Source organism: Falco naumanni, chromosome 9 (genome assembly GCF_017639655.2).
Source record: "Falco naumanni isolate bFalNau1 chromosome 9, bFalNau1.pat, whole genome shotgun sequence".
NCBI classification, from domain to species: domain Eukaryota; kingdom Metazoa; phylum Chordata; class Aves; order Falconiformes; family Falconidae; genus Falco; species Falco naumanni.
Window position 1 is genome coordinate 47,741,965 of NC_054062.1, and position 23,336 is coordinate 47,765,300.

Below are 23,336 nucleotides of genomic sequence, written 5' to 3' on the forward strand. Positions count from 1 at the left end.
CTATTAAAGAAACTAAAATTGAGGATCCAGAAACCTGGCAACACGAGGAACTGAGGTCTCATTTGCATACATCTTCCTCAGTGATACCTGAATTTTATTAACTGAGCACTCTGTGCATTTTCTTCAGTTCAGCTTTTAATGGATCAAGAGAAAAACCTTCTATAACCAGCTCCAAGACCCTCAAATCTAGCAACAATTTAGCCCATCCATTGAACCTTCCAAGAAAACAAACAGCTGAATTTTCTTATTTGGAAGAAATTCCCAGATAACCTGATACACATTGTTCTCACTTCCCTTTCCCTTGCTTCCTCTGCTTAAAGCTTTATACACCACGCTTGATAACTAGCTTAAAAGATCTAGTCAAATCAAGGTACTTTTTAAAGCGTGTGGTACAGGGAAGTTTGATTTTTCCAAAAACATCATGTTTTAATTCCTTCTGTTAGCCATTAAATACCTCTATCTCCTGTATAATAATAAAATAAATGTGTCATTCCTTGTACACAGTATGAAAATGCCTACAAATACCGTTCAATTAAATAATGATTGATTGATTGTTGAAACCATGGAGAGTTAATATAAGCCCCTGTTTCTCTCTCTCTTTCTTTGCCCTGGAGACCTGTCAGTATGTAATTATTTTCCACACCGATGAGTTTAAATTGTTGGATCTTTTCCAGCTAGGTTCAGCCTTCAGATTACATTCTCCTACTTAGTCATTTGTGACAGGGCAAGCCCCTTGGGTAACCAGCCAGCCCAGTCTTTTCCAGTCTTGCTTTTTGGGAACTCCACCCTCGGTAAGATCTGTACCCCTGAGCTATTCCACTCAGCAGGAAAACATTTTTTATTGTGCAATGCGCCTTCCTGTGCATTGCAAAGGACTCAAAGCTTTCTGAAGGTCTGATCTTGCTTGTCCCGTGTCTCTCAGCACACAGAAACCAGCAACAAATTTCCCCCACCTTCCAATCCACTATGTCAAGACATGAAGGCCTGTCTTTTTTATCCCCTTTTTCTTACAAACTTTTGCAATGGAATAAGCTCAAGTACCCACAAGGGACTGAGGTTATTCTTATTAAATGTGTCATTTCTCTGGGCATTTAGGATACCCTCAGAGTAAGGAAAAACAAACGTGGTTTGATATAAGCTTATTTTTTTAAGCTAAAATGGTATATTAGTCTTTATTTACTTTTCATTCATCCATTCATAGCATATATGATGTTTCACTTTGATTTGCAGACTGTACTACTTCAGATACAAGTGTGGTGGTCTGAAGGAAGACATTGGAAATTAAATGTTGTTGGATTTTCCAGAAGAAAATCACCATGGCATTTCCCACTAATTCTGTATGCAGGGCAGGCTGGATCTCTGAGAGACCTTTACTATTTGAATGCAAAATTCTTTATTCCTGTTTTCTTTGAAGGGATTATTTTTTAAATATGTGCCACTGAAAGCACGCAAGACATTAGAAATTCAGCATTAATTCAGGGTGTTCTTTTTCCTTTTGCATTCTTTCTTGCTAGTAAAATTTGGATGTCTACAATCTTATTCCTATATAGTTTTTGTAGTCCTAAACACTTTAGGCCTCTCCTACAAGCCACTGTCAGCAAGGGGAGAATGAATGATGGACAAACCTCTGGTGTCCCTCTACTTGACCATTTTGATGGTTTTGTAGAGGTTTTCTGAACCATATCTTCATGGAATGCACTGCACAGAGCAAGTTTGCCTTCACATTTTCTACAAACTTTATTTAGATTTGATCAAAATTTAGGTAATGTACAGTTCTGTGCACATCAGAATTAACATCACACGGCCAAAATTATTCAGCCTTCTCCTTCACTTCACAGAGGATATCACTCATTCTTTGGGGAAACAACACTGTTATCTCTGTCCAAATAAATGATCACTAGAAAAATAAACCTGAACTGTAAACAGATTGTTGGACAGAGGTGTACATGTGGGACCTGAAAGCCATCTGTTAAAGTCTGGTCTTTTTTGTTTGGTTTTTCCTGGTCTATTAATACACAGTTGATTGCAATAGCAGAATAAATCCAAAAATCTTAAAAGACAGGCTGTTTATCTGAAGAAAGCATCTTGCCTAGAGGCTACTGAAACAGCCAATTTGAGTTCCTTTTTATTTTTCTTTTAGCAGTATAATGATGTTGCAGATATATTTTAATATAGTTTTTAATATACTGTTAGGTCTCCATGAAATATACTGTTAGCTCACCATCAAATTAATAGATTGTAAAGCACAAATTAGAAAAAAAACAAACAAAAAAACCCAAAAAAACCCCTCAACTCAGGGAAAACATTAATTGGGAAAATATTAAGGTTTGGTGTGTTGGAAGCATTGCTGAAAACAAAGCAGGAGGAACAAGGACAATGTCATCTGCAACAGAAAGTCATTTCTGAAACCAGAGGTGTGCTGCTATCCATAAGGAGCCACCCTTATGCTGTGTCACCAGTACTGTGGTGCCTTAGTGCCCCATCAGCCCGTCAGTGTCACCGCTGTCTGGGCTTGGCCAATATTTTGCTGCCACTTTTCTCTTGTCCTGATGAATACTAAACCTCCTAAAATTCTCCCACTGGGATGTGGGAGGAACAAGTTCAAAGCCCAACCACAACACCAGGTGACAGACCAGGGGAAACTGCTGCTTATCTGGGGGTGGGGGTGGGGCGGGCAGGCTGGCTGCGAGGGCAAGAGGCAGCAGAGCAGCATGGAGCAGCATGGAATCATACACCCCAGCACATCACCGTATGACTCTGCCCCAACTGCGCAGCACAAAGGGGTCCCCGCTACAGAGGGATAAGCAAGAAGGAAGGAAAGGGATCACCATAACAGATAATTTGGGGCAATTAAGAAGAATGCAAATTGAAAAGAAAGACATAGTTTCCCTTGCCCTAGGCTGGGTGAAATATGGAAGATCTGAAGTAAAGATATCTTCTCTGTTTTGATTTATAATGCAGACAGAAAATTCCAGATAACTGTGTTATTTTGTACAGCTGGTGATGTCGTATGTCATCAGTAATTGTCAAAAGAGGTTTAGTTTTATTCATTTTCCCAGTGTGTTTTATTTCCTTGACACAGTGGTGTTGGTGATGTGATTTGGTTCCTTTCAAATATTTCTGGATTTCAAATCCTCTGGCTTAGAAAAGGATCCTCTATGAATACCAGAATTTATCCAGACTCTTGCATACCTACATCTGCCACAAAAAATATAGCTTATCTTATTCTTCATTCATCATTATACTTGATTATCCTTACAAGAAAAGACACAATGCACATTCAAAGATAGGCAGTTTGAGATATTATCATTTTGTTTAGTTTTCTTTTCTTTGGCACCAGCATGTCTGTGTTTAGTGGCATGTCCTCCTGCCAGATTGGCGACATTTGGAGTGATAACATTAACATCGCTGGAGACAGAACAGAATATATTGGTAAGGATAATCATATGACATTTTTGTGTATCCTATAAGCTTTAAAAAGTACTAATAAACAGAAAGAAAGAGAGAGGTTTGCAGATCTGCTATATAAACCCCCCCCACACTACTAAAATGAGTAATCAATTTGCAACCAACTGAAAATTTTCTGATGGCCCAGGAAGAAGCACAGAGTCTGGCTGCTGTGCCTGCCATCAATGCCATGCGAGCAAGCAATTAATCTAACAGCCTGACTGACAAAAACATTGTCCTGTATTTACTCCTAAGGAAACAGGCAATTTAGAAATAAGTTCCACCATTTATCTGAGCAACAGTAATCTGTCTGGTCAGAAATTTTCCAGGAAATGTGTGTATATGTTTTTTGGCTGAATTAACACATTGCCGCTTGAAATGCAGATTATTTCAATATCTTTTCTTTTCAATTTCTTATTCACATAACCAGATTGTTTCTCTCTGGATAAATTCAACCAAAATCAAAACGTTTCACTTTGAGAACTGCATGATAATTTTTTTTCAAGACAGCTCATTAGCATACTGTATCTGCCATGCTGCTTCACAGAACATGCAGTTCAGGTGATTTATGGCCTCACTGTATGAGGGGATCCTGTCTTGGGTAGACCGGGATACACTGGCAAAGCCATATGATGGAACAGATGAGTCATGTTATTACCTCATTGAAGCCATGGTCTAGCTCACAGGGACTTCTTGCATGAGGTACTCTAACTACTGTGCCAGGAAAACTGATTCTTTGTAGACCACCACAAGAGATTATTTAAGGGCTGGGGGCAATTTATTCCTACGTCCCCTGCTAACAAGCATGGCTGTTTCCCAGGTGGCTTCTTCCCTCCATTCCAGAGCAGAGTTTTACTAAACCCATAGTAAGGGGAAATCTGGCAGCCTGGATAATCCCCAGCATTCCTATGCAGAAACTGTGGCAGCATTCATCAAGCCATTTCTGGTCCATCCAGTGTTCATCAGTGTATTTCCCTGAAGAATTTACAAGCCTGTTCTCTTAGGCTTTATGGTGCTGTTGTTTGAGATCAGTAACATTAACACCAAAACTGGTAAATAACTGTTTATCTCTAAGCAGTGAAAAGTAATTTAAAAGTCTCTGAATTTTAGAAAGCTATTCAGTAGCCAAAGATGTTATTAGGTAAAGAGCGTGGATGGGATGTTCACTAACATGGGAAATAACACAGATAGGTTCACCTTAAATTTCCTGGCTGTCATCAAAAGGCTGACTTCCTTGGGTAGTACCTTTTGGATTTTTTCTTTCTTCTTTCCCTGATTGTAACATGGGAATAACTATTAACACTTTACTTTTTGAGAGACAGAAGAATGCCTTGAAAGAGCTAATGCCTTCATCCCTGAAACATTTTTGCACAGATATCTCCACATATAATTCCACATAATCCAGACCATAAATTTTACTATTATTCATGCAGTCATAGGTATGTTGGCTGGAAGGGACTGATGAAAGTCTTTAGTTGAGTTTTCCTTCTTGAAGCAAAGCTGTCACCAGCACTAGCAGGTTGTAGGTGGCTACCCTGAATGACTCCAGGCTGGATGACTAACCAGAGCTCACAAGATTAAGATGTCCTTACACACATACTAACACAAGACCTGCCTGCGCACTTTCCTATTCCTTTTTAAACAGGTGGTGCTTTCCTCATGCTGTCCCTTTAAAAGCAATTTGGTGCCAAATATCAATAAAAGGATGCTGGCAACACTTTTTAATAAAAGGCAAATCCCACTTACTACTGAGATTCATTTTAGTAACATTAATCATGATGAATTCATTCAGCATGTCGCATGACTGCTGTGTGTAATTTCTTAGGAATTCCATTTTCATTTAACATTAATTAAAGAGCACTTATTATAGTGTTACCAAAATTAATTCCCGGTCTGCAGCCCTGTCTGCCAAGTTTCAACCTTCAGCAAATTATTATGGGTGAGTTATAGACCCTGGGAAAACGAGGTCTATAATGGAATATTAACTCTCGTGATGCATCCATCACTATTTTACAGTAAGGGCAATGTTCAGGGAGGTGGTGATCTTCCAGACTAATGTAGTCCATGATCCTGCCTCTGTCTAGCCCTTTAAGACAGTTATTGGAGCCCACAGAAATTACAGATAGTTAGCAAGCTTGTTTAATCCAATATGGTTTGTGAGACACATTATCCTTCTTGCTTAGAGTCTGTTTGATTATGATACACTGATCAGACTCAGGATATTACCTCTTTGGCAATTCAGCTTCCTGCTGCTGAAGCTGCACAGACACCATGGCAATATTTTTGATACAACCCAGCAGAGCTAAGTGTCGTTCATTAAAAGAAGATTTATTCACATGCATCTGTCTTGAATCTGTCATATTCTCCCTAAAGGGACTTAGGCATTTAAATGATTTTTTTTTCCCATCTACGACATTCACCATGGAGTATATAATCTTAGTTTCCCATATTTTCAGCACCAAAATAGCAGTTTTGTATATCTTAAAGGATTTTGCTATATCCTGTTTTTGCAAGAAACCCTAGCAAGACCATGAATTATATAACAGACCTTCCAGAGCAGAGAAGTTTGGGCTTTACTTTTCTTCTTGGTTTATGCAAGTTCACAAACCATTAGTTGGTCCCTTGTTCTGGCATCTTTCCTATAAAATTCCGAACAGCTCCAAAACCTTCCTGCTGAGTAAATAATAAAAAAATCAAGGCAAACAGTGATTTTTGCCAAGATTGGGAGAGCTTTTCTTTTTTAACTGAATAGAGGGAAATAAATGCAGGGAAAGCCATACAAGGGACCAACACGAGAAGACTCTGTGTGCCGTTCTTTCCAGTCACTTACTCAATATTTGTGTTTGGGAAAGTTGTTCCCCAAAGTGGCACCTAACAGATATTCATTCCCTGAAACAATGCTGAACTTTGCAGGTATTTAAAACCCTGGGAGACCTAAGGCACGTCTAGAATGACAAGTGACAGAGAAGAGGCTTGTGTTGCCCCTGAATCAGATGGGCCTATTATAATCCAATTGAGAAAGCCTGTGGCTGGGGCTAAGGTGTCTGCCTTGCTTCTCATCCAGAGCTGCCTCACATCCCAGGGGCTCTGCGCCAGGTCAGAGGAGTTCTGATTGTCTGGTCACTACTGGGAAGACAGATCCCGTGGTTCCAATCAATAAAATCATATCACTACTGACAAAAAAAGCCAAACCCAAAATCACAGCAAACCTTGATTTCTGTCTTGTGTATCAGCTTCCTGATATTCAAAACTGATTGACATCACACACACACCCTGTATCTATTGCACTGGTGAGGGTTCCTCACAGCTCATCACCCCATTTCCTAACAAGACCAAAGAAATAACTACCGTTCAGCTACTGATTAAAAAAAAAAAAAAAACAAAAAAAAACCAACAAAAAAACACAACAACGACAAGCAGCTGGTTTCAGAAGTTTTCTTTGCCTGACAGTATTTGATCCTGCACTTTCTCCAATCCAGGATGTGGTGCCCTGCCCAAAGGGGAGACCAAGGATGCAGGGAGCCCAGGCTCCCAACTTAACGCTACGTATTTCAGGAAATTATCATTACAGTATTGCAATGTCAAACCTAAGCTATTCTTTTGGCCCTAACCCTTAGGGTCTCAACATTCAAGACCCTTATTCATTACATATATATGTCTAACACAGTTAGACTCAATTACAAAACCACAGCTCTGTGCTTGGTGAAAAAGATGGCCTTGAGGCCATAGCAGACTGGTATAAGCTTTGGGTTATAGTAACTACCTGAAAAAAACCACCCTTCCCAAGCATGGGGCTCTCTTCCCAAGCTTCAAAAATAATTCACCACACACAACTCTGCAAAGTTTCTAATGGAAGCTTTCTGGGGATCATGGGCGCTCTTCTGCTGCCCAAGGCCTCAAAGCCACCCAGCCAGGGAGCAACGACATTATATCAGTTACTACTTCTGCACGATCACAGCCAGAGACCTTAAATTTCAGAAGTCTGGCCATGTCTGCAGAGCTGGAGTGAGGGCATCAGTGCCAGGAAGAAATTTCCTTTTTTAACACCACTGCCCTGGGTGCTTCAACATATACACTCAAAAGAAGACTGCTCAGCTCTGATGCAGATGTCAGCCCTCTCCTTGCTCATACAGCTCACAGGAGAGAGAGGAGGGAGGAGAAGGTAGTGCTTCCCCTCCACACCCAAGGTGAAGGAAAGCCCCCAAGCACTGATCCAGCAAGGGCCAGCCACAGTCTTTGGGGCTGCAACACAAGGTTTATTCCAAAGCAGAAATATACCAAATATGAAATAGCAGTCTCCACTGATGAGATTTTGGCACAATTTGTTCACTTGTATTTCGCCCGGGCATCCCTCAGAGTACCTGAGCTGCCCTTCCCATCGCTTGGCTCCTGTATATCACACACCAGCACACTTTTTGTGCTTAGCTGGGAACCTACGATTGGCAAGAGCATGATCTCCTGAAAGTAACATCACCCTGAAAACAACCTATTGCAGAAAACCCATTCCTTGAAAACTTTCGGCAATATCTCACAAAGAAACAAAAGCTCTTAAACCACTCCAAAAGAAGCAGCTGTCCTTGTGACATGAACTGCTCAAAACTGCAAGCTCTACTTGCATGCAATGATATATTAAGAAACATTCCAAGTTGAGACTGTGGTTATCAGAATGAATGTACTAAGAACTGGCATGACCTCAGTCAGAAATCAATGATTAACTACTAAACTATTAGCTCCTTGATACACATTAGCTTTTTCCAATTTGAAAAATTGAAGAGAAAGTTTAAGCAAGACAGAAGGAAATACCTCCTCAGAGAAACGATCAGCTTCTCTCAAACTTTAACGCTGTTAAGTGTTGAGTCACACACATGCTAACATTCAATTTTATGCCAGAATATGTGACCACATACATTAAGGGATTTTCTTCTTTTCTTGCAAGGTGACATCCATCACATTTGAGCAGCAACTTGCAATAATTTGCTCTAAAATACATTTCGTGAGTAAGCACTGCAGGTGAAGTTCAAAGCACACATCAGTGGGTTCTGGGTCATGCACAGACACACATCTGAGGGAAGGGAGAGATCTCACTGACATTTTCACGTAAGAGTTTCTTATGTACTTTTCACAGACTTCCTCTAAACCGTGCCAAACTCTGCCAACACATGCCTTTTGTATGAATAAAAAACTCAAATAAGAAAATGTATCTATCACTAACAGGAAATGTGCTACTACCTGGTGACTCATTCAAATAACATTTTCAGGAAGAATATGAGTTTCATCTAAACGATGACAATCATTCTGTGAGTATATTTCACACCACTATTCAATTTTAGTCCACTTAAGGCTTCTGAGTAGTTGGACGAGCACCTAATAAAGATTATTACAAATCATCCTCTCTAAACAGATGCTTGGTTGTTCACAGTATCACCAAAACAAAAAAAAATAAAATACTACGTTCACTACAAGGTTCCTGAAACAATGAAGAATAAACCCAAATGCTATAGTAGAATCATGGAATAGTTTAGATTTGAAAAGACCTTTAAGAACATCAAGGCCAGCTGTTAGCCCAGCACTGTCAAGCCCACCACTAAACCATGTCCTTCAGCACCGCATCCACATGTCTTTTAAATACCTCCAGGGATGGTGACCCCACCACCTCCCTGGGCAGCCTGTGCCAGGACTCGAAAATCATTTCAGTGAAGTTTTTCTTAATATCTAGGCTTTACCCAGGGAAGCATACATCCATCCAAGGCATGAGCAAGCCAATTTCTCCAGGAGATGCGGTGGGGAATGGTCAATGGCTTGGCTCACGCCTCGGCAGACAACATGCACGGCTTTTCCCTCGTCCACCAAGCAGGTCACCTTGTCACAGGAGGGGATCAGGTCAGTCGAGCAGGACCCGCCATTCACAAACCCACGCTGGCTGGGCCTGATCCCCCGGTTGTCCCGTACGTGCCGTGTGACGGCACTCGGGATGAGCTGCTCCGTAACCTTCCCCGGCACCGAGGCCAGGCCGGCAGGGCTGTAGTGCCCCGATCCTCCTCCAGCCCCTCCTGTAGACGGGCGTCACATTTGGTAACTCCCAGCCAGCTGGGCCCCCCGCTCAGCCAGGACGGGACAATGATAAATGATGGAGAGCGGCTCGGTGAGCGCTGCCGCCAGCTCCCTCCGTGCCCTCGGGTGGATCCCGTCCGGCCCCATGGATGGTGTGTGTCTCAGTGGTGGAGCAGGTCACTGACCATTTCCCCTTGGGTTGTGGGGGCTTCACGCTGCTCCCATCCCTGTCTTCCAGCTCAGGGGCTGGGGACCCTGAGAATGACAGGGTTTAACTTTTATAGACTGAGGCAAAGTAGTACTTAGTACCTCAGCCTTTTCCTCATCCTTTGTCACGGTTTCCCCCCCACTTCCAATAAAGGATGGAGATCCTTCTTAGGCCTCCTTTGGCTGCTAATGTATTTATAGAAACTTTTAAAAATTGTCTTTTATTGTCTCTTAGTAGCCAGATTAAGTTCTAGCTGGGCTTTGGCCCTTCTAATTTCTCCCTGCATAACCTCTCCTTGTAGTCCCCCCGAGTGGCCTACACCTTCTTCCAAAGGCCATAAACTCTCCTTTTTCCTGGAGCTCCAGCCAAAGCTCTCCGTTCAGCCAGCCCAGCCTCCTTCCCCGCCGGCACAGGGGGATGGGATGCTCCCGCACCTGGAAGGTTTCCATCTGGAAGACCACCCAGCCCTCCTGGTACCTTGTGCCCTCAGAGCTGCCTCACAAGGGGCTCTGCCAGCCCGGCCCCTTGGCAGGGCACAGACAGCCCTCCAGGAGCTCTGCTGACCCCCTCCTTGCTTCTCCCAGAACCAAACCCTTCATCATTTCATATCCCTGTGCCCAAGGTGGCCCGCAGCCATCACAGCGCCCACAGGTCCTTCCCTGTCCCCACACCACAGGGTCCAGCGGGCACCTTCCCTGGCTGACACCGACCAGCTGTCAGGGGGTTCCCTGCCGCACACCCCAGGAACCTCTCAGCTGCCTCCTCCCTGCTGGGTTCATTTCCAGCAGACATCTGGCAAGCTGAAGTCCCCTGCAAGACCATAAAGTCTCATGGTACTAAAACAAACAAATAACAAAGAGGCAAAGGACGACACAAAAAAAACCCCAAACCACAAAAAACCCCAACAAAATCGATGGGAAATAAACAAGAGATAAACCAAGGTATCCGTCTTACTTGTGTTGCATGCAATATTTTCCAAACTCATAATGAACTCCTTAAATTTTATTATTTGCATGATAAAGAAAAAACTCAAAGACCAGAGTTGTATTATGCAAAACTTCAAACCTCATCCCAGAGCTGAGGTCAAACCCGCAAAGGCCCTAGATTTCACTGAGGGTTACACACAAAGCACCTGCACTTTCCTTCCGCGTCCGTGGCTTACAGAATAGGCAGCACCAAATTCAAGTGGTATTACTCTTACTAAACTCAAACTCAGTCCTGCAGACTGCTTGCACAAAGTCAAAAATATTTCATCAGACTTTTTTTTCCTTGGGTCGAGCTTTTTTTGTTTGTTTGTGGTTTTTTATTTTTTTGTTTTACTTTGTTGGGAAGGAGGCGAGGTGATCATCAGCCACTGCAGCAAAAGGCAAGCAAGTAGGTGTGCCTGCACTGATATATTTTCCACGTTAACTTTTGCCTGGTCATAAAACTACATTTTAAAAGATTGTTTGGGGTTAGTTTCCCAGGCTTTGGAAAGAGAGAGGAGACTTGGCTTTGCAGGCCACCCCGTCCACAACCCGCTAATTCTGCAGATGACATCAATCTCTTACAGGAATATTACTAAAGGGATATCACTACAGATTCTGATTTTCCTCATTTTTCCCACCTCCCCATGAGTTTTAAAATAAATTATTTAAAATAAAATCAGGTTTAAACTCAGTTCTGACAGTAGATAGAGCTTTTGAATCTGTACTTCAGCAGGCTTTACTCAAATCCAGAAAGCATGACATCCAAGCCATGCAGAGTCTTTACTAGGCTGATAGTGACCACCTAAGTTTCACCCAGTCCTTCTAGAGTCGCTACTTCAGGGAGAAAGACACTGAAGCACATGAATATATTGAATTTATGACACACTCATCTCAAAGAGTTTCTGCACATCCCTTAAGACGTGGGTCAGTTTCTCCTTTTCAGAAATATCCTTCCTTTGAGGAAAGGCTATGAAGACATGTGAACACTATGCATTTTTGTCTTGATTGCAAATAGCTCTCCATAAAATCTCACTGTCAAAATATAGTTCTGTCTCTAAGACAAGCACCAGACTAGTTGAAGCTTATAACATTTAAGACCTAGCTCCCAAAAATAGCCCATATTACCTTGAGGTTGCAACATAGCAAAAGCAGTTGCCCCATTGCTCAATTTTATAAGAAATATTCCAAAATAATTATCTATAATTACTTGGAAAACTAATCTTTTATAAGGTATTAGACCCTTCAGTGTTTCGATGAACTCAGTAGGTGTATAAGAAAACAACTGTTTAACAGGTTAAACCCCCATTTAACTCACCAAAAAAAAGTAAACACAAATGAATAAACTGGCAGTTGGTTGTAAATCACCAACCTAGATCCTACTGTGTAGTGAAGAACAGTAAATTAAGCTCTTTTTATTCTTTAAAGCTGAGAGCTTTTCCACAGGAGCTGAAGAAAATTTTGTATCTAATGAACACTGAATTTCCATTTCTCTGACATTTCACTATAAGCATTAACTTGTGTGGAGAAATTTCTTAAATTTCCTCTGAAAATCCTTGTTCCTGAGTCTACAGAGTCAAAAGTCCCCATTTTGGCTGAAGATCAGAGCAATTTAAAGCAGCATATCTCCGCTGGGTTGCCTAAAAGACACACTCTGTTAGTTCAGACTTGGTGCCAAACCAAGACCTCCTGAGCAAGGGTTCTCCAGTTTATGTAAGCCCTTCAGAGACCGGGTTCCTTCCTCCCCGGGGGGCTGGCAAGGACTGGTTGAACTGGGAAAAGGATGCCAGTGCATTGTTAGGAATAAGTCAAAATTGCCAATGAAGTGACAAAACAGAAGCACTGAACTTTGGGAGATGCAAAACAATTATTTTTTTCCTCCCCATACTTCAGAACTGCTTTTTCAAGCTGCATGTGTTTAACCTTCATCTTGAAGATAGAGCCCTTCAGTTTTGCAGGCTCTGACTGATGTTTACTGACCTGTCCACTTCACAATTATGCAGGAGCTGCTGTAAATTCCAGACACACAGAAACATTTTGTTTCTTCTCCTACTCTCAGACATAATAACTGCTGAACGCATGAAGGAAGGACCCTGTAGGGAGGCTTCCAAAATAGAGCTGGACAAATCTATGAAATGCAGACTTGGTCAGACAGAACATTTTTGTGAGCAATGTTGGTTTTCACAAAACTTTCATTATGAAGCTTTCTTTGGTCTGAGATGGATTATCCAGTCCTAACTCAGGAGAAAGATTCTGCTAAAAAAAGCCTCATTAGAGTAGTCCTCTTCTCTGAACATACCTATAGTTCTAAACTCCATTTCATTCCACCTTTGGAAAAAATTTAAAGATTACAGAAGAGTTATCTACCTCACGTTTAGGATTTTGGCCTCTACTGCTTTCCCCACATAGTGGAGGTGGCTTGACAGCAAGGTTACTTTACCCAACAACCATTCTCAGACATCTACCTTCCATCCACTGTCAAAAGAAAAGATGGTAATCCTCTGATCCAGTGCATTGAATTAGCTTAATTCAGAATCACAGGGGACTTGGAGGCTCTGACTTACCACCTCCCCTGCAGCAGTGAGGAATGGGAGCAATTTCCTTGCATGAAGTCATGCCTAAGTGAATAAGAAGATGTAACATTTGGGAAGTTGTTCTGACTGGTGTATTTGGCAGTATGGTGAAAGTTTCCCAAAGGTAAATATCACTATCTTTTAACCAATTGCTAAGAAATACGTTGTGGTAAAATTGTTTATCTTGAACAAAAGGTTCTACAGCTATTTCTATTTCTCAGGATTCCCCAAAATAACTTTTCAGAATTTCAATTGTATATACACAAACACTTTTCTTCTGTCTGCCTTGGCATTCACTGTAAAGTTTTATGGTTCCCAGCTCTTTCCATGTGGCCCCCTTAATAAAAGACATTTTGTGTGTTACATAGAAGAAGAGGTGACTTGGGAGTTGTGGTTGTTTGAGAATTGTCCATCTCAGCCATACCACACTATTTGCTGACACAGCACTGGGCAGTGACACATCACTGATTTCACCCCTCCACAACATATTAGCTTGGGTTTTGTTTCCCTTTAAAATACAGAGTTTGTTGCAGCTTCCATAACAATTTTTTTAAAAAAAAAACCCTGAGTATTGTAAAGCATCACTCAGCTGAGATTCTGCTAATATATCCAGAGTGACTACTTTTCCTTGCATTAATCTTTCCAAAGGGCATTCAGCATCTATCAAAATTCCTTTTATAAACAGGATTAAGGTTTTTTATTTTTAATTTTTTTTTACCATTTCAGGTAATGATACTTGACTCACTCCGTAATACGTGGGGAAGTCTGGTGAATGTTACGGTTGTTTGGCAGAGAGGAAGTGACTGCATCATTAACACTATCCAGAAATGAGTGGTGATAAACCCTGGCACAGCAACAAAAAGAATAGCCAGGCAGAGTGACACAAGAACTTGTGGAGTACATTCTGCAGTTAAAGGCAGAAACCCACATGAACTCAAAACATGACCTGTTCAAATAAACCTTGTCCCCTGCAAGCTATAAACAGAGTAAGTTTAAAAGTGAATGTACTGGTTATGGTATGGAAGTGACATGTAATAAGACGTTTGCTTCTACTACTTTTAATAAAAAATTAGCTATATTTCAGCTTTACTGTAAGTACACTTGTAATCAGTTCAGAGAAGACCCATTGTAGCTACCATCTTTAATTTATCTTTCAAGAATTTCCTGCTGTTATTATCTTACAGCTCTGGAAGTTTACTTGAGATGGAATGGCAGCTCACTCTGTTAACAAAGTACAATATCAGGCTTACAGTTTGGAAAGAAACAATAATGCACCAGATATTTCCTTGGATTCTGATGTGCTGCTCACGTTTTAACTTTAAGCTCCATAAGCTACATGATTTTCAACATGGTGTTCACGCTCCTATATGCTGCTTCTGCTGAATTATTGCTGTCATTCCCCTTTTAGCATGAAATACGAACCAGTTAATGGATTTACCTTATTTCCATTCAAGATAGAAACTCAGAAAGGACTGAAAGAATAAATTTCTACCTATAAGTGATGAAATATCAAATAAAATATTTGTATCTTAAAATGTGTTCATAAATTAAGCCATTTTTGAGCTTTCAGTGACGAAGTATTAAGTTCCAATAGACACTGACCTGCTTTATGCATGAATTCCATCCATCCTAATCTATCCATCTATTCCATTCTGGAGTAATAGCTTGCATCCCATCACATCTAAAATAAACTTTTGCTAATGAGTTCAAGGGAATCAGAATATTTGCTTTGGCATCCTAGATATTTATATTTCACAGTTAGCCCATTCTGACATAATCATCAGCAGGAGAACACATTAACCTTTCATCAGTGTTCCTAGCTCAGCAAGTTTGATAGCCAAGCACAAAGCCAGGTAGTCCAGAAGATTATTTAGGAAAACAAGAATCAAAGTCTTGAGAGAATATTATGTGATTCTAACCTATGCAGAGAAAGGTTAAATACAGATAATATTTGAACTAGAAATGCACTGGCCTAGGCTGAATTCTTTCTTCTGTCTCAATAGTTATCATATTTGTTTCTCCAACCAATGGTTGATTAAATTATCATGGAAGCACATTACAACATAAAATCAGAATGGGGAAGACTAACTTAATTGATGGCAACTATATGACTCGGGCACTCATAGGTACCAATAACGCACAAGAGTTTGTATGTCAGCTTACAGTATATGCCCACTTCATATTCTGGAAGCTCAAACACAGCTTTCTATCAGCTGTTGATGACTGAAAGAAAGAATGAGTTAAGCGAAAAGCCTTACTCTTTTGGGCTTAAGTTATCAGAAACATCTGACTTAGGTGGCTGAGCTCCTCAGAAGTATCCTAACACCCACAAATTGGATCTTGGGTCTCCTTCAGTCTACGGGCAGGTAACATAGTGCTTAAATGAAGGCTTAGTAAGCATCTCTTTAAGGGTACTAAAACTTAGTAGCCGTGCAGTCTCGGTACAGCTATACCCTTTTCTGTTCTTTTACAAATTCACCTGGGGACAGCTCAAAGTTATCCGCACCTCATTGCCCTGGGATCTGTGGATCCTCGGGTGACCACGGTTTACTGAGGCACCCAGGCAACTGCCATACTTTTGTACTTTTGTAATTCCCACCCTTGGCATTCAGCATCTTCTCACGATGTAACTACACATATTATTTTTCTTCAGTTCTTTATTGTTTATTTTCCTTCCCTCTGTGAAATCAGTGAAATGTATCTAGGCATGCCTAAGAAAGATGCAAGAGGTTTAGGTTTGGAGGCATAGGGTATCTGGGGCCTTGACTGCTGTTGGAACTAGATTGGGGTCCCACACAGAATTATGCACACAACTGATTTTTTTGAGTTATTGAAAGAAAAAAAAAAACACACCACAGTCCATCATAATGCTTTTCTAATGAATCAAAAGGCTAAGAAGAAAATTGTTTGTGATCGAATGCACATTTCACCTCAGATGAAACATGAACTTAGGTTTCAAATGGAACTTCATGTTTTTCATCTTGGACACACATTAAAACTGGTTAAAATACAAGTGTGCAAAGTTTGGTAATGGCTGAAATTAATATTTCCAAAGCAATCAAGGCTCTAGTACTCAATGGTATTTTAGCACTTTACTCCAACTGGATCTCAAAATTCTGTTGCAGAACTTGGCATTACTGTTTCCAGACTAGCACTGTTTGTGTTCAGATGAAGAATTTCTAGTAATATAAATAATTCTGATGAGCCTGCTAAGCAAAAGGAATCTTTCAAGTCATTTGGTCATTGCAGGGTCATAACCTGAAACATGATCTTAATAATCGGTCTTTTCATTCTGTCTGTTTTATAAGCTAAAGATGACCAGGCCCACCCCACTGGCGAGCTAATCCTCTGTACTCGCATCCAGTTCTGAAGAAGTTTCATGGACAGTGTGTTCATGCTCAGCAATGACCAAGCTAACAAAAACATAGGCTATCATAGTGAGTTGGAGTATACGTACAGAGATACCTAGTCACAGACAAATGGGTGGCAACAGCGTGTGGGCCTCTGCTGGCTTATGAACCACTAATAATAACACAGAAGCATCTGTGAAACTGCATAACAAGAGCCAGGAAAAATTCTTGCTCATGGGAGCTAATTTCACTACCAAGCCCAGCTGGATACCTCATCCCACAAACAGACCTATTCAAGATAAATCCTTCACATCCCCCCAGTCAGCGAGACGCAGTTCAAGCCTCACAATGAAATAAATACAGACACTCAAATGTGGCTCCATCTTTCTTGTTAAGGCCCATGGACGTGTCGGGTATCCCTCATATATCAGAGGCAGCTGGCAGATCTACACGATGCTACATCTCTTCTCCACCCACCGCCAAGAGTACTTCACTAACCCAGTTACTAATAGGTCTGTGCTAAAACACAGCCCCGAAAACAAATCGCCTTGTGTTGAGACAATCTAAGTAAGTGTTACCAGAGTTGCTCGATACAGCTTTAACCTTCGCCATAAAAAGTAGATTTACCACAGTTTATAATTGCAGCGTTCGCCAACCTGAACATCTTTTTTTCCTTGAACAAGCATCGGACAGCTTTGTTTGTCCAGGCAGTCTGCTGCTTTCACTGATCAGCTCTCACACCAGCTCAGTGTAGTGCTACCCAGAAGAGTCACAAGTTCATATTCTGCTGTGAACAGAATCTCTCAGAAGTCCCCTCAGGGTGTACATCTAGACTGCAGGAGATGTACAGAGAGCACCTATTCAAGACAACTTTCGGCTAGCTACTTTCTCCCCAGAATACTGCTATTAGTCCAACCGTTGCATCACAGGACTTACCAAGGACATGCTAAAGCCTCACAAGAAATTGAACAAGTATTTGAGCTTTAGCTGGTGCCATGTTCTAACAATTTTGACTATAATCCTAGAAGTGACCTCACCAGCTTCTTTAGAGCTAGCTCAAATATGCCTGACAGTCAAGTGAAAATTCTCTTCCTGATTATGGCTTTTTTCCAGAAAAAAATCTGAAAGTTCAGTCCATAACTTAGCACAGCAGTCAGCTGCCTAAATGTAAGCACCTCACGCAATTTAAGATGTTCCAGAACATCTGAGACACCTTCATAGGAATTGTAAATAAGACTTAAGGCCTCTGGGAATCAATGCTCATTAGGGTGTTGTGGCTTTGAGCTGTATCTCAAAGGGTAGAATAGATCTATGTTAAGCAACTGAATATCCACTGAATCTGACAGAATACCAAGATGGAAATATTTCCTAAATTTTTTATTTTAAAAATTTTATTTTACTTCTTTTATTATTATTGGTCAAATAATCTTTATAAACATCAAGCACAGAATCCCTGGATCTAATACCACTTTTGGTAGCTCCTGATGAAATGTTTCTCTTTTGTGGCAGCTCATTTCTCTTTTTCTCTTGTTTCAACTTTGCAAAGACTTTACCAAAGCAATATCTGTCACACAGGGAAATGCTATATTTGTGTCTCTTTGAAATCTCTTCTTCTTTGTACAGGTCTCATCCAGGGTTTGTCTCAAATTGATAAAGTATTTCACACTCAAATCTCTGTTGTAGCTTTAAATAGATATAAAATAACAAGTATATAAAGCATCAAGACAGCTCCCTTAGATCTTCAAAAGAAATTATTCCACAAAGAAACCAGCATTAATCTAAGATGAGGTAGGGTCTTCAGCTATTCCTTCTTTACTTTTGTGTGAATTAGTCTTGGGGATTTCTTTTACTGCTGGTTTTCACTGGGGGTTTTCTTGCAGTTATTTTCAGCAGTTGACTGTCAAAACTTTTTTCTGGAAAGCACTGCCGATATAAACAATCTACTGATCTAATCTTGTAGTAGCCCTGTGTTTAATTAAACTTATAGTGTGTCTTTACATCAAGGAATTTTTTAGCTCTTGAAATCTACATATAAAGCCAAATTTTTTGTTAGATAGAAATGTTTTTTGGGGAAAAAGGAGATGATCCAAAATGCCTTATTTCAAAGAGTTACCACAGAAGTAAATACAAAGCTTATCACCTCTGGAAAATGCCATATAATGGATTTAAAAGATGAACAAAATCCCAGTGTTTTTCAGTCTACTGGATAAAAAGAAGAAACTCACTGACTTATCACAATGGTCAATTATACAAGAAGCTGAAAGCAGCCACTTCTGACAGCCAGTGAAAAATAACATTTGTACCCATAAAAAACAATCCTCATGTTGTATTTCATATGAAAAAGGCAATAGAAGTCCCCAGCCAAGCTTTTTTATTGCTAAACTATCTTGATTTATGCTTTGTTTGAAGTTCTCAAAATGAAACTTTCAGTCCCTTGCTCGCTAAAAATAAACTTGACGTAGCTGGGTAGGAGGCAGTTGACGCAGGTAAAGTTTGAGTGTTCAGCCCCTATGAGAATAACAATTGAAGGACTATTCTTTTCTTCCATAGAAAAAAAGCGTGACTTCTATATATTTAAGATTCAAGTCTGCAAATTCTTAGTAATAAATAGTCCAGCTGAAGCTGATTTGTAAAACGGATTTGCAGAACCTGCCCATTTTCTGAGAAAAAAAAAACCGTTTCTAATGGGAAAATGTGCACTCTGTACATACATTTCAGTTCATATATTTCTAGTTACCTATTAACAGGTGAAGCACCTGTTAATTTAACATAATAAATTAATGACTTGCAGGATGGAAGAATAGATTATTTCAGATCAAAAAGAAGGGAAGTGGTTCAGAGGACTCTTTGTAAAAGAAGAGACTAAGCACCTCCTTTCCATCTCATCCCTTCTTTCTTATATCAGAATGATCACACTTGAGCAACTCCATGGGCTTGACTCAGGAAGGCAGACAGGTGGTCTAATTGCATCGAAACCAAGTCATCTTTATCCCTTGCAGCTACAGCTATCCCTCCTCTTCCAAATATTAGCACTTTTCAGATGTTTTTTCCTATCATTTACTTTTTTTTTTTAACTTAAAATCTTATCACAAACATAAAAATATGGAAAACATTCTTAACCTTGAAGACACTGTTCACTAATTTCTTTGGACTTACTCTGCCTTCATACTGGTGTTGTACTGAGGTCAGTCCTGTGGGGTTGCATGATTGTCAGCTCTAATATATAATAGATATATTCTTTGCAGTCATGTATCTATATATACACATATATAGATATTGCAGACACTAATGTATTAAGGGAAATTTTTCTTTTTATACTATTAATAACAGGTTAGTTTTAATTTTCTGTGCTTTAATTATTTTAGAAGACTATTTCTTAACCCAAAAGCAATAGAGAGTTGGAAGATGAAAGTGGGAAAGCTGCAATCCATTGGATCCCGCCACGCACATAGGTCCTGAAATTCCTCGTTGTCCTCACCATTTCTGGCACACAGCTTCATAATCTTTGAAAGACCCCCAAGGGGCTATCTCACTCAGAATTTCACAAAGCAGAAGATGAGAAGGGAAAAAGATAGAGACATCAGAATTAAAGACCGAATGTTTAAGGGATTCTGCTCAGCAACTGGCTTACTTTAAGCCTTAGTACTGACATTGTCAGAATGGAAAAAAAAAAAAAAATCAACTACTTAAAGTTCTTTAAGTCTCAGAGTTGGGATAAATGACATTATGCTATATTGCAAACTGCTCCAGAAAAGGTGGAAGTTATCTTGCTTTGAATATATTCTACATTAAAAAAACATAAGGAAACTATTGTGTTTGCATTTTGTAGAACAAAGTACATGTTGTAGAGTATATTCCTCAATAATTCAAACTTTAAAAGGTATGGCATTTCAAACCTTAAAATAACAAAGCTACACTCTTGCAGAGGTTATACCACATGGGGGTGTTCATTTCCCTTTGTCTTAGTTGCATAAACTCAAAATCAACCCTGTACAGTAAATGATGTCTGCCCTATTGTCTTATATAAACACTCTTTTGTTTTTCTTCAGTGAAAAGCTGTGTTTAAAGAAAGCTCTGTACGAATTCCAATAAAGAAACTAGTGTAAGAAAACTGGATTCGTAAAATGAATTAGAACAGCTCTACTGTTACATCGACTGGTGCTGGAAAGCCAGCAAAGTCAGATAATATTTTATTTGGAGCTGAAATGAACTGTTGTGAACTCTGACAAACCAGCACTTCAAAGCATTCTGAACATACTGCCACTAGCATAAGGAAATTTATCGTGACTAAGAGCCTGACTCTGAGCCTATTTACACCACCTTTACTCGGCTGACTAGCTGGATGGAAGAGCAGAATTAAAGTCATTCATGGCTATCTCTTATCTGTGACTTACAGAAACATGAAAAAAAAGAAGGCAATCGTACCCGATACACCTATTCTACTCCCAACAAAAAGCAGCTCAGAAAAACCTCAGACAAAATTCTGTGCAACATTTGGGCAGCTTCATGGGTGGCCCACACAGGAGTCAAGAGAACCGATGAAAAGTAAGATGTCAGATTTGGTGATATTGCTGAATCTTTAGAAATTCATTCTTTCTGGAAATGGGATATAGCCCACATCGTTACATTATTTTCATTGAACCTTAGAAATGAATCAGCGCGGCTAAATTAAAATATAAGCCACAGTAAAAGTATTTGAAGGCTTTAAGAAAAGTTACATATTTTTACAACCTCAAGCCCGTTACGGATTTCATGGAGACCAGCATATAGTAACTTGACATTATTACAATGATAATTTATTAATGATTTTTATATTCCAGTACCCTTCTGGTTCTCTTGAGACAACATCAAGACTGATCTGTGCTATGCATTTCACAGACATAAAGAATGGACTTTTTTGCCCTCGTAAATCACAGAATAATGCAATTGCTGAATGCACATAAAAGCCAGAACACAAGAGGATTGTTATACATCAGGGTATAAATTATATTACCAGTTATCCCTAAATGTTCCCTTTTTGGATCTTTACAGGTTTTTTAGTCTATCCCATGCATAGATGTCCTCAGACGTGGAAAACAGTTGAAAACTTGTTAAATTCCTCGATCGCACACAAGCCAGTGAGTTGTAAATATATCATAGCCACCAAGAAGAATTCAAAGGGCTTTGAATCTTTAGATCTGATGTATAATTCAGCTGACACATGGCACGTGAAACTTAACATAAAGTAATGCAAATTGGTTACAGAAATGCAGTTCAGAAGTAAAAAGTGAAAGGGGAAAAAACACAGGGAGGCTTAATAACACTGGACACCCAATAAAACAATCATAGAAACTGGTCCTCTGCCAGTACAGTACAAATATACATGTCCATGAAGCTGGTAGAGCAAAAGTCCCACCAACACCCCACAGGGGAGCATATTTTAATCTTAGCCATAGCTATGATGTCATCAAAAGCTATTATTTCATTCCCATTTTTTCCCCCAAAAAAAAGAGCACAGCCAAGACAAATTGCACAATGAGATTGCTCTCTCTGCACTAACATATGCCAATTACATGGTGGCTAGATTACAGATTTAGGTGAAAACAAGATGCAATTTTTAGGAATTTATCAGCATTGTGGACTTTTCGACAGTATCACCCATTATGGTTTTGGGGTCATCTGTCAAGGCTAGGGGAACCATCTTTGCAGTGTTTCATCACATATCATCCCTGTACAGAGGACCGCCACAAAGCCTGTGTACCATTTATATATTTTGATGTATCTGCTCCAGCCAGTGTTACCTCCCTAGCCCACAAACTGGCAGGATTAGAGATATATGTGAAATCTTGTCTGTGCAAATAGTAAATTACTGGAGCTATTCATACATTTAAAATACCTTTTTAAAGGTCCTTTGAGATTTTATTTACTTTTTTTTATCCTTTCCGAGTCCCTTCAAATTCCAGCAGATAGTGTGTCTTTAATGGGATTAAAAACTATTGTATCTCTGCCATTTTTAAAATTTTCTTAGACAAAACACTTTTTCATTTCTCAATGTGCCACTGTCTCTAAACATTCAGAAACACAAACTACAATGCCAAAAGCAGCAAAGAAACTTACATTTGTACATGCAAGACGAGAGAAGTGCTTAACCCTGCCTCTTTGCAATTAGAGCTTTGCAATACAACATTGCCTTGATAGTTTAGAAGTTCTTTTCATTGACCACTGTAATGTACTTTTGCAAATCTCTTGATGAATCCCAGGTTAGCTGAACTGTTCAATTATAGCTTTATCCTAATCCTACTAGCTAAGCATTAATGTTAGCAACCTCCCACATCCTAATCCTGTCCCACTTGACACTGACCCACACTCAGTCCCAAATGATGTGTGTGTTAGCATAAAGCCATGCAAACTACATATTAATCAGGGATGCAACCAGAAAGTGAAACATGTATAACAGAGCAGCGGTGAGCATTTCAGCAAAAAGAGGCTGGTTTCTCCAGACATAGGCGTGGCACATACAGATTTAAATACAACTAAAAAAATATTACATAAGTACACACACAAATGTGTTGAATTGTTACAAATCTTGTAACTAAGCTATTAGAAGGTGTCTTGAGCATGATTTAAAACAAGAGGGAAATCCAGTTTGAAGTCAGATTGAAACTATTAGAATTAGACACAGACTTAGAAAATGGAAAGACTTTTATGTGCGATAGACTCCCATCCTCTATAATTCAGTGCAGATTTGGAAAATGATTCCTTC